Source organism: Lissotriton helveticus, chromosome 8 (assembly GCF_964261635.1).
Source record: "Lissotriton helveticus chromosome 8, aLisHel1.1, whole genome shotgun sequence".
Lineage (NCBI taxonomy): Eukaryota > Metazoa > Chordata > Amphibia > Caudata > Salamandridae > Lissotriton > Lissotriton helveticus.
Window position 1 is genome coordinate 1,268,958,218 of NC_136069.1, and position 12,561 is coordinate 1,268,970,778.

The following is a 12,561-nucleotide window of genomic DNA, read 5'->3' on the forward strand; positions in this document are numbered from 1 at the left end:
TCGCTGGGGGTCAGCGGGCAGAAGTGTGTCTTTGTCTTGTTTCGCCCGGCCCCATGAGAAGAATGTGCTGCAGTTCTGCTGGAGGTGGCATTTCCCGTATAGCTCTCTTGCAGGAGGATCAGCCAGGCAAGGCAGGAGCCGTGGACGGAGAAGGGTGAAGGGATGAATGGTATTGAATGTCCAGTGGCATGGGGTAGCAACCCACAGATCCAGCAGTTGGTGGCGTTGGTGGCAAGATTGTGCTGGTGAAGTAGCTGCACGAAGGAGTTGTTCCAAAACTCCTTTCGCCTCTCTCTTAGTTGGGGAGAGAGCGAAATTAGATAATGTTCCTTCATGGTGGTAGGCTGAGCAGTGGTTAGGAATGTTTCGTGAGCAGGTGCGTGTTCTTCCATAATCCAGAGCGTAGTCATGAGGAGAAAACAGAGGAGGATTACGATGAAGAGTGCAATTGTCTTTGAGCTATGAAGTCTGTCTGTTCTCGGATTTCTGTAGTGGGTATTTCCTGTTGTCTCAGTCGGCTTCTTGTTTGGCGCTTCCATCATCTTCTTATCTGGCGCTTCCATCATCTTCGTCTTCAAGGTGCTCGGTAGTGGGCAGGACCACAGACTTAGTTTTAGCTTCTCTCCAGGTAACCCTTGGTAGTTTGGGTCACCGTTCTGAGATTCTTTAACCTAGTCCGTGGCCTACTTAGCCGAAGCTCCCTCCTTTCGCCGCAGGAAATACCCTTCTCGAGATGGCACAGTGGGGTCAGGATGTTTTGAAAGTTCAAGTGTCTCTATGTCAGGATAGCAGTTCAACGATGGTCGGTCCTGGTTCAGGAGCTCTTCTTGGGTGTTGACGGTGTCTGTCGTGGCCAGGGCTGGGGAGACCTTTTTGCAGTGATGGGCGTGCAGCCAATGTTTCTTCCCCTCCACACGAAGTGCGGTCCGAGTGGTGATCAGCACTTGCCAGGGGCCCGTCCACCGGGGTTCCAAACTCTTTGATCGCTGAAAATTTCGGATCAGCACGAAGTCCCCCGGCTGGATGGCGTGACCCGGACCCCTGGAAGCATCGGGGATGGCCTGCTGCACCTGCTGATGAAGGACAGACAAAGTTTCAGTCAATTTGTACAGATAATCAGACATTAGGACATCCGGAACGTCATGAATGGAAGTTGGTTTCGGGGCAGACCAGACGCTCATGGGTCGACCGAAGACAACTTCATAAGGGGTTAAGTGATGTCGGGTGGGGGTGGAGCGCATCGATAGCAATGCCAGTGGGAGGGCGTCTGGCCATTTCAGGCCCGTCGTAGCCACTATTTTGGCCAGTTTAAGCTTTAGTGTGGCATTGTGTCGTTCGACAAGCCCAGCAGATTGAGGGTGGAAGACTGCGTGGAATTTCTGTTTGATACCCAGCCCATTTAGGATGAGCTGGATAACGTTGGCTACAAAGTGGGGGCCATTATCACTCCATAAAACACGACAGAGGCCATAACGGGGGAAAAACTCCTTTAACAGGACCTTTGCAGTGGCCATAGCGGTGTTGTCACGGGTTGGATATGCTTCCACCCATTTGCTAAATGCGCACACCACGACGAGTACATATTTCAGGCCTTGGCATCTGTCTAGCTGGATGTAGTCCATCTGCAGGACTTCAAATGGGTGGTTTGGGACCCCAAATCCCCCCCGGGGTACTACAGTTCCCTTCCCGGGGTTGTGTTGCAGGCATATTAAGCATTGTTGGACCAGGCGTTTGGCGGAATCTGGGATCTTGTCATTGTGCCAAACCCTGGAGACAAGTTCGATCATGGGGGCTGATCCTATGTGGGCAGGGGAGTGTGCCATGGTTAATATGGGAATCAAGTATGAATCAGGTAGCAACCATCTGTTCGTGTCTTTTGTCCGCCAGCAGCCTTCATCGTCTTTCAATCCCACCCGTGCCCATTCAGTCAATTCGTGTTGTGTGCTAGCCGTTTGTATGTCTCTAATTGTGTCCTTGGCGTCAGTCCAGTTTTCTGCTTGTGACCTGGTCACGTACATATGTGTTGTCGTTCTATTTTCAGCTGTCGTTCGGGCGGTGATGTCGGCTAGTGCATTTCCCTGTCCAATAATGTCTGTCACCTTCTTGTGTGCCTGGCATTTGATAACGGCAAGTTTGTTGGGGAGGAGGACAGCTTCGATTAAGGCGGAGACTAAATCCCCGTGCAAAATGGGTGTGCCGTGTGAGGTCAAGTATCCTCTCTCCCTCCAGAGGAGCCCAAAATGGTGAACCACCCCGAAGGCATACTGGCTGTCGGTGTAAATGTTCGCCGTGGTTCCTGTTGCCAGGATGCAGGCTCTCGTCAAAGCAATCAGTTCCGCTTCCTGGGCAGATCGCTGGGTGATGCGGGCTGTTTCTACTACAGTTCGAGCCGTGGTGACTGCATAGGCAGCGGAAGTGGTACCATCGGAGAGTTTGATGCAAGAACCGTCCACCCACAACTCCCCGTCGGGGTCAGGGAAAGCTGTGTCTCTGAGATCGACCCTACTCCTGGTCTGTTCGTCCGTAAGAGTCACGCAGTCATGTACGGGGTGCACATTGGGATCGTTCTCTGGCAAGGGTAACAGAGTTGCTGGGTTCAGTGTGGTGCATCTTTTCAGGGTGATATGGGGGGCAAGCAAGGTCAGTTCGTATCCAGTCAGTCGTGCACTCGTCAGGTGTTGCGTCTTGGTTTGGTTCAGGAGGGTGTCGACTGCATGGGGTACCAGTACCGTGAGGGAATTCGAGAGTACAATCCCCTCGCTCTGTCGGATAGAGACTGCAGCAGCAGCTACAGCTCGAAGGCAGGCAGGCAAGGCTCTGGCAACAGGGTCAAGAGTGGCAGAGAAGTAAGCGCACGGTCGTTGTTTAGGACCGATGGCCTGGGTCAAGACAGATAAAGCGCACCCCTCCCTTTCGTGAGTGAAAAGGGAGAAGGGCTTTCTGTAATCAGGGGTACCCAGGACAGGGGCTGAGCAAAGGGCATCTCGTAGTTCTGTGAAGGAGGTTTGACACTCAGGAGTCCAAGGGAGTGGGAAAGGGACGTCTTTGTTTAGCAGAGAAAGCAGTGGTTTTACAACGAGGCTGAAGTTTGGCAACCATTGTCGGCAGAAGGAGGTGAGGCCTAATAGGGAGCGAACCTGCTTCTGGGTTTTAGGGACAGGGGTATCTAGAATGGTTTGGATTCGATCAGGGGTGAGTTTCCTTCCATCTTTGGACAGAAGGTGGCCTAGGTAAGTGACCTGGGGTAGGCAGAATTGCAACTTCTTCTTGGAGACCTTGTGGCCATTTTCCGCAAGGAAGTGCAAGAGTTGAACGGTGGCGGTAACCGCTAGAGGGGTGGTGTCGGCTGCCAAAAGGATGTCATCGACATATTGTACCAACACCACCCCGTCGGGTAACCGGACTTGGTCTAGTTGTCTTTTGAGGGCCTGGCTGTAGATGCTAGGGCTCTCCATGTAGCCTTGAGGGGCTCGGCAAAACCTATATGAGCGGGATTTTAGGGTAAAGCCGAAGAGATATCGGCTGTCTGGGTGGATGGGGATGGAGAAGAATGCGTTCTTGAGGTCGATGACGGAAAAGGTGGTGGCAGTGGATGGAATCAAGGTCAGGATGGTGGTGATGTCTGAGACCACAGGGTACTGGGGTACCACCACTTTGTTGATCTCTCGGAGGTCGATGATGAAACGGTATGCTTTCTCATCTCCCTCTCCCTGCTTCTTGATAATGGGCAAGATAGGGCTGTTGCAAACGTTGCTAACCACTTCCTCTACCACTCCTGCATCTATCAGTGACTGGATAATCATTACCAATGCCTTCTCGCCCTCTGGCGATATCCGATATTGTGGGAGTTTTGGGAGTGTTGCGTCTGGTCGGACAGTAATGTGCACTGGGTCAATTAACATACGCCCTACGTCCGAATCCGCTTTGGCCCACAGATACGGAGGTAGAGTGTCAAGCAGGGACGCGTCGACGTCGGTGATGGAAAACATGTGTCGGGGGGAACAATGTCTAAGCAGAACGGGGTTGTCGTAAAGAAACACTCGAACTCCATCTTGAGAACACCTAATCGTCGCTCGGAAGTGTTTCAGTAAGTCAAGTCCCATAATGGCGTCAGGGCTATTGGAGGAAAGCAAGAACGTGGTGTCGGTGGTGTTGTTTTCTACGTCAAAGAGAATCGGGGCAGACAAAGGGTTGGTGGAGGGCGTTCCATCGAAACCTGTCGATGTTATGAGTGAGCCAGACAAGGGTGCCCTTGGAATCAGTCGTTTAGATAACGCACTACGTGTTGCGCCAGTGTCTACCAGAAATGGAGACTTGGTACCCAGGACCTTAGCAGTGACATAAGGGCCCTGCTGGTCAACATAGAGCTCGACTGGATCCCTCCCTCGCCCTTGGCTGTCCTATGCAAAGGTGTGAGTGTCGTCATAGTCAGATTGTTGATATTGGTTCTGTCTGGGTCGATCGAACGTATTTGGTCTGCTTGATCTGTCGTTCGTTGCGTCATTTGGGGGCCCTCGTGGTGGTCCCTTAGGTCTCGGTCCGTTTGCTACATCCCGGGGGTCTCTGTTTCTGATCATTTCCAGAAGAACTGGGCACTGGGATTTCCAATGGCCAGTCCCTTTGCAGAAAGCGCACTGGTCTTCTCTAAGGTCTGTGCGTCCACTGTAGGGAGTCAGAGTGCGGTCCTGGGGAAATGTAGTCTTAGGGACGTTTGTCTGGTAGTTTCCCCGGTATTGGTCTCGTCCTATAGTCACCCCTTGCAGTTTGGCAATCATCACCCTCTCTTTTAAGTCTTTCTTCTTTCTCTCTGTCGCCCTATCGTTTTCATTTTTCTGATGCTCATAATATTGGGCCATTTGGAGAATCGCTGTAGGTTTGGAGGCTGCCCAACTACTCTCGCTGGCCTGTAGTTTCTGGGAGATGTCCAATGATAGGCCCTTAACATAATTCTGGACAAACAGATGGTGTCCGGTTGCAGTGGTCATGTCCTGGCCGCTGTAATCGGAGAACACCGTTTCAAACCGGGAGAAGTATTCCGATACATCCTCCTGGGGTTTTTGGCGACAGGCTGTTACTATCGACCAGTCCACTTTCTTTTCTGGGATTAGGGTTTTTAATTTCTCTACGATTTTATCTGGGAGGTCTAGAATGGATTTCAACGGCTTTTGTCCTGGTCCCCGTTGTTTGTCCAAGTCATCGAGTTGTGACCAGGTGTGTCCGAACAGCTCAAGGTGGTCGACTTTCCGGATTTGCTTCCACACATCAGCTGGTAGACATAACCCGAAGAACAAGTCGATGTCAGCCAGGGTCATAATCGTCGAGCCCAGGGCTGTACCCAATTCAGTATAGAAGGCAGTGGGGTTTTTACGTAGGTCGGGTAGAGATTTCCGGAATGTCAGTATCTCTTGCCGGTCCCATGGCTGGTAGACCCAGTTGTACACCACCCTTCCCTTCGCATCTTGGTTGTTTGCATCATCGTGAGTCCCTGTACCTCGAGGGGGAACCCAGTAAGGGGCAGCCTCACGTATCGGCATCATGGTGTTAGATTGCTCGGTTGGTGGTTCGGTCACTACGGGGGCTGCGGATTTTGCTCCCGGCTTTCGTTCAGTGAGGTGGCGGAAAACCTCAAGCGTACGCGTAAGGAGGTCCGACACATCACACTCGCCCTCATCCCCGATATCAACCTTCCGGTACAGAGTCCTTAGGCTCTCGGGACCTTTGTCTCGATATCGGTCCTCGTATGCATTCAAGACATGATAACACAGTCGTACGGTAAAATGTCGTCTGTGACTCCCTGTATACGAGCTGAACATATCTGTGATGTACTCTTCATCATCCTTCCTTTCTACCAGTGTCCTTGCTATTTTGTCGATCCCCGCTCGCTCATCTTTGTCTAGCCTGTTTGTTCTTGCAGGGCCAGCCCCTCGAGTCTCATGGTCGTCTAACGTCGTTGTTGATGCGGGTTTTAATACAAAGGGTTCGGCCGGCACAGAGGCCATTGGGGCCGACGCTGTGGCGGTACCTTTGTTTGTACCTGGGGGTGGCGCGTGTTGCGCCAAGGGTTGAGAAGGGGCATATGGAGGGGGCATGTAGATGATAGGAGGACCTAACAGCAGGTCCTCATTGGCTTGTCGTTTCGAGGGTAAATCAGGGTAGAGCATGGAGGGGGTTCTAACCGGACACTGGCTTGGCGTTTCCCTTTCTAGTTTCTGTTTAGCTTTCTCTCTTTCCTCTATCTCCTTTTTTAGTTTCTGAGCAGCTAGGTGGGCTGCTTTTTGCAGCTCTTTTTCCAACCTACTCTCAGTTTTCTTTTTACGCTGTTCAGTTTCTTTTCGCCACATGCCGAAGCTATCAAGCATAGTAGGTGTTGTCTTGTTTTTACCTAGGGCAGTTTCTAGCGTTTTTATTTTATCATCATCGAAGGATCCTATCAGGGGCCATTGACTTTCTTGACCCTGTTTTGTATATTTATGCCATAGTTTACTATAGGCAATAGCGGTCAATCCATGCTTCATGAACATGTCCTTATTAGGGGTGCCTTCCAGTGGGGCTGGATGGTCCATCTCTAATAAGCGGTCCGGGCTAAACAGGCTACTAATCAGTGGGGAGAAGACAGACATGACGGCTCGTAACGAGGGACTAAAAAGTCAGCACTGCCTATCTTATCACTAGGTGCAAAGACTGGACAGAATATTTCTATTCTACGTTGTTTGCAGGCAGTGAATACCTCATGGATCAAAAACCAAAGACCAATAAATAACAATGGGGAGAATGAGCAGGTCCGCAAAGATTTGCGTTACCTACCCTTTTCACTGTCTGCAAAAAGGGCGGTCTCTTCCCTGTTTGCAGACAGGGAATCTCCAGGAAACAATAGTTTGCGAACAACAGTTCAATTTCAAGTGATTATTGGGCGGGGGAAAAAATAAGCACGGCTGCTGCCCTACCTATCCTCCACTGTTTGCAAAGAGAGAGCCCGTTGTTTCTCCGTTTGCAGACAGTGAATCCCTCATAGATCAAGATAACAAAAGACCGATAAATAACAATGGGGAGAATGAGTAGGTCCGCAAAGATCTGCGTTACCTACCCTTTTCACTATCTGCAAAAAGGGTGGTCTCTTCCCTGTTTGCAGACAGGGAATCTCCAGGAAACAATAGTTTGTGAACAACAGTTCAGTTTCAGGTGATTATTGAGTGGGGGAGAAAAATAAGCACGGTTGTCTGCCCTACCTATCCTCCACTGCTTGCAAAGAGAGAGCCTGTTGTTTCTCCGTTTGCAGACAGTGAATCTCCAAATAAACAAAAAGAGCAATACTAGTATTTAACAAACAAGCAATCAAGCAATTTTTTCGCAATTTGTCGTGGTAACACGACCTTACCCGGACCGCATGGACAGTTTCCTGACTTCCGAATCCAGCGCCCGATCGTCCTCTCTTCTTCGTTATCCTCGCGGCACTCCTGATGGTTCCCAGTCAGGACCGTAGATCACTCGAGAGAGGTCTGTTCGGAACCAGTGAAGTTCGGATGATCGGCTGTCAGACGAGGGTCTATCGGACAGACGCGTTCCCGATCGTTGCAGTCGTTCACTTTGTCGTCAGGACCTCTCCCACTGGATCCATGGGTCGCTGATGGGCCCCACGCTTGGGACGCCAATTGTGGAAACTAACTGGGGGGCACTACCAACCAGAATATAAGATCCTTAAGTATTTGCCCGGCGGTGTCGCCTCTTGAACCCACAAAGAAGTTAAACTATTGAAGAGGCAGGCGCTGGAGACTGGAAGGCAGGAAACAAGGTTTTTATTTTCTCCGGAGGAGAACACAACGAAACGGACAGAAGGTATCGTTCTGAGGTGCTCTAACTGCATCCCCGAGGCCTGGCCTCTTATACACAAGTTTATCTGTTTATTGCATGTAACACATTCTCGTTGATACTTTGAAGTACGGAAAGACATCCTCAGAATCCCCCCTTTCCCAGCCCGTTCCCACGCAAGGTTACAGTGGAAGTCCCCGCCCCGTTCACAACAGGTGATGATCATCGCGCAGCTGGGTATTCCGCCGATCCACAGTGTGTGTGGGTTTCGATCGGATCTCGTGGGATGGGGGGGGCTTTGATCATCTCGGGGGTCCTTAGAGGAGGAAAGCTTTCTATTGTACGGGGAGGGGCAAGGGATTGGTATCGGCAGAGCTGGGTGTCGGCCTGGGAACGGGGAAGACAAACGGGCACACGGGGAAATGGGGTTTGCATCAAAGGGCCGGGGATCATAAATGGGAAGAAGGGAGGTGTCGCGCTGGGAACAGGACGAGGGTCTGGGGCAGAGCAGCGCTGAAGAGGGGTTTTATGATTCGCGGCAGGTGCAGGCAGGGGGGTTGTCAGTATGCGGGGGATGCCGGCGAAGTTAGGAATGGGAGAGAGGCGCGCTGGCTCTCGGCGGGAGCAGGGAAGCCATGGTGTTCAAAAATGGCGGCTGTTTTACGCGCACAAAAAGGTTAAGGAGAGCAAGAGGGCGCCGATAATGTTGACGGTTTCAGCCTAACTTTCAACAGTAGCATAATGTATATCTAGGTCCTGGTGAAGGCAATGGACACATTAGTCCAGCATTGTTGCTGAAACATGTTGACCACCCTTTCCATCCAGGTAGGTATTTGTTAAGACTACCTTTGCTGCTCTTTTATCATTGGTGGAGCGAGCAGAACACAGAATAAAATGTCATATTTGCTCCCTCACCCAATTTTATTTTCACCATTATTCACTATCTTTTTCACATGCACTGCAAATCAGTCACACATTTATCCACAAACTTGTACCATCAATACTAAGACCACACTGGACACTACCAGGTTCTTTGGAGGTTATAAGATCTGACCTTCCATATTTACCGGTAGGTTTCCAAGTGGGTGGTCTATAAGGAATCCCAAATGATGAAGGGCGGTTCCGTGTGGTGACTGATGGGTATCCCTTTAGATCACATCGAGATTAGGGTACCTCCCAGTTTCTCTAGTTTTTCTTTGTTTTGAGGTAGGATGCCACAGGCAGAATAGGTTTAATGTGTCACATATGGACTTTCCTTTCTAGACCCATTGACACTTTTGTGTTTGATACTTGAGTTAAGGGAACGTGTCTTTGCCTAGTCTTTAAATTTCCTTGGCCCCCCCCCTCACTTTTTTGTTATTATTGTGTAAGTTACTGCCTAGAGTGGTGGCTTCTATATGGCCTAGGTGCATACCCTAGCCAACCTGAAACCCCATTTATAATACTCACCTTAACAAAGACACAGGAACGAACCTGATTTGTCCGCCTCCCTTGCCAGAACATATTTGACGGCCGTTTTCCAATGGCTCCTCTCCGTGCAGCTAAAGTGCAATGAGGATAAATCAGAGATGCTCCTGTTTGGGACCTTCCACCTTCAGTTTAGGAATCGCTTTGGCTGGCAGATTATCCAATGCCAACTCCACGAGCCTACCCACTCAAAACCTAGGGATCTGGTTTGATGAGAATCTTCTTTTCACTACGCAGATTAAGAATCTAGATGGGCAGTGCTTTGGCACTCTTAACCCGTTTACTGCGGCCGTTATTTATACGCAGTGCGGGCGTTCTACAGAGTGGGCGGGGCCACATCAGCCATTAAATGTTCGCAGCACCAGCCAGGTTATGCTCCGAACGTTCAGCGGCGGACGGCAGCATCAATGGGGTTAAATCCCTAAGAAAATGTCTTCCTCTCCTCCCTAGCGCAGCCAAGGAAACGGTTACCCGTGCCCTAATCCTCTCACGCATAGACTATGCCACCGCCCTGTACATAGGCCTGCCAGGTTACCTCTTGAAGAGACTGCAGGTAGTCCAGAACGCAGCGGCGAGGACTCTCCTTACTATTCCCGTAAGAACTAGCGTAAGGCGACCCATTGCGTGATCTCCACTGGTTACCTGTGGCTGAAAGAGTAAAGTTCAAAGCCCTTGTTTTTGCTCACTCTGCCCTGTACGGACTTGGTCCAGTCTACCTAATGAAACGTTTCAGGTTCTACGCCCCTGCTAGACAGCTGCGTTCAGCGGCACAGCTTCTTGCTTTTGTACCACGCTTTTGCCTCAAGAGAATTTGTGGAAGTTCTCTTGCATTCAAGGCAGCCTCCGCCTGGAATTCGCTTCCTCTGGACCTTTGCTGTATCCAGGACCCTAAGCTCTTCAGAAAAAGACTGAAAACTTTTCACTTCATCTAACGGTCAGCTCATTTCCTCCCCCACTTGGCTCGCACTGGGACACTTTTTGAGTAGCCGTTCGCGCTGTAAGTGTCAACAACATAACATAACAGTTAATGTGCAGTTATGTACGGAAATGAAAACTGAAAAACCACTGACATTTGCAAATAATACACAATCTCATCTATGAAATGGTTTGCAACAATTTTATTGCACCTGTTTCATAAAGAGAGAGGTCATGAGCTTTGCATTTGGTTTGCAATATGAGCACTATATAAAGGAAGGCTTGCACATGAAGTGCAGTTTCAAATAGTTTGATCAACAAGTCGCGATAATAGTACAGGAAATACAGCACCTTCACATATTGTGTCGGAAGTGCATCATTTCTCTACCATTTGTAGGTTATTTTCTTTACCTACCAGCCCCTGTAGTTTCCGTTACGAAAGCGACTGAATGAACACTCTCTGCAAACTGATTTCAAATTGATCACAAGTAGCTGTACATCCCTATTGTGCCTTCAACATAATAATCAGAGAAAGATTGATTCAAAATATCCCAATGCAATAGGCACGATATGTCCACTGAACCATCATGTGACCCATATGGTACGTTTTATCAAAATAATATGCACACTAGAATTGTAAACATATCTATATTTCTGAGAAGTTTCAAAGTGGTTAACTTATGTGCATGATTAATAGTGATGCTATACAATTCTTGCTTGTGGAAATATCACTAATCTGATATGTACAAAATACATAGAGAAAAATATATTAAAATAATAATCATAACATAAAACAGGGCAAATCATAAACGGGCCAAACATATTCATACCCATGCACACACGACAAAAACATAGCTAGAAAAGCAACAAGGGAAAAAATATATAGATTAAGCTAAGCTTTGAAAAGCAAAGTGGCGTATTGAATATTTTCCTTGAAAATTTAAATATTTTACTAGGGTTAATATGCCTTTCTATTTTTGAAAAAAAAACACACTGCTTTTATGAACAACAAGGTCTAGAAAATGTGTGTGCTTTGAAATGTATCTTCTTACATAAACTTATGATGCGATTTGTGATTCCAACAACTGCCTGTAACTGGCATTGTGTAGCAGCAGTATTGTAACGCTCCTGCCAGTATCTTTATTTTGAATGCACGTGTTCGAAAGCACTTCCTGGATGTGCTTTTCGTATAATATGAGTCAAGCATCATGTTCTATTTAGCACACAATATAGTTGGTCAAAATAATTGTGAACTATATTATAAAATGCTAAATATTTACCATTTTAATATAATTTTTTATTAGTGATCTGTTATTGTGACATTTATATTTTTCATGTGCTTAATTTATCAATATATTAGTACGCGTTCTCATCTCAGTTAATGCTTCTAAGTTTGAATGTCTAATTGGTGCACAATTCTTAGGTCCCCTTGAGCCCCCTGGCAGCTTAGTTTTAGCATGCATCAGAAAATATGGGGAATTTTAGTAGACATAGATAGCCATTGACAGAATGCAATAATAGGGCCCGGCCAGTGGTCAAAGTGTGTGCTAAATGAATCTCACCAATAACTCAAAACACATTAGCCCATATTGTACAACATGTACAAATGTATTTGTACATGCCACTAATAATTGAAGAGATGAGGATGACGCCCTTTGGATGCATGTAGAAAACAAAAAGTTTGTTTAGGTTAAGAATAACAATAATAATCAAGCATTTGTTTTAATTTAGAAATACATAAAAAGATTTTGAGTAAATCGCATTATGTCCTGTCAAATATCAATAAACAGATGTTATTATTTTTTTTTACAAATACGTAGTTTGTAAAAAGAGGAATCATAATAACAATAATAATAATGTTTATAATAATGATGGTAATAATAATAACAACAATATTATTAATAATAATCATAATCATAATTAAGGTTCACTGTTTTCCGTTTTAATTGATTTTTACTGATAAGTCCAGACAGAAAACCATTTATTTTCCTGTCTGTATTTATTTTTTAAATGTGGATAAAAACGGAAATTGGGTTGTTTTGATTCTTAATGCTGTCAGTTATTACTTCAGGACAATAACTATGAGGATTGACAGGCAAGAGGCTCAAAAACATATACAAAATATAGAGATTTTAGTAAAAAGCCTTAGATTTGCATAACCTTGGTACAAAAATGTAAAAAAATTCTTACATGGTTCATATTTTACCACGTGAGTTTGTATATATTTCATCCAAACCTGTGAGGCGTTCAGCCATGAGTGCACATTAACTGGTTAAATAAATGCAGAAATATTTACATGTCAGCTTCAATTTTTTAACAAAACCTACAATTAATATGGATAAATACAGGTAAAATTAGAAAAAAATAAATATG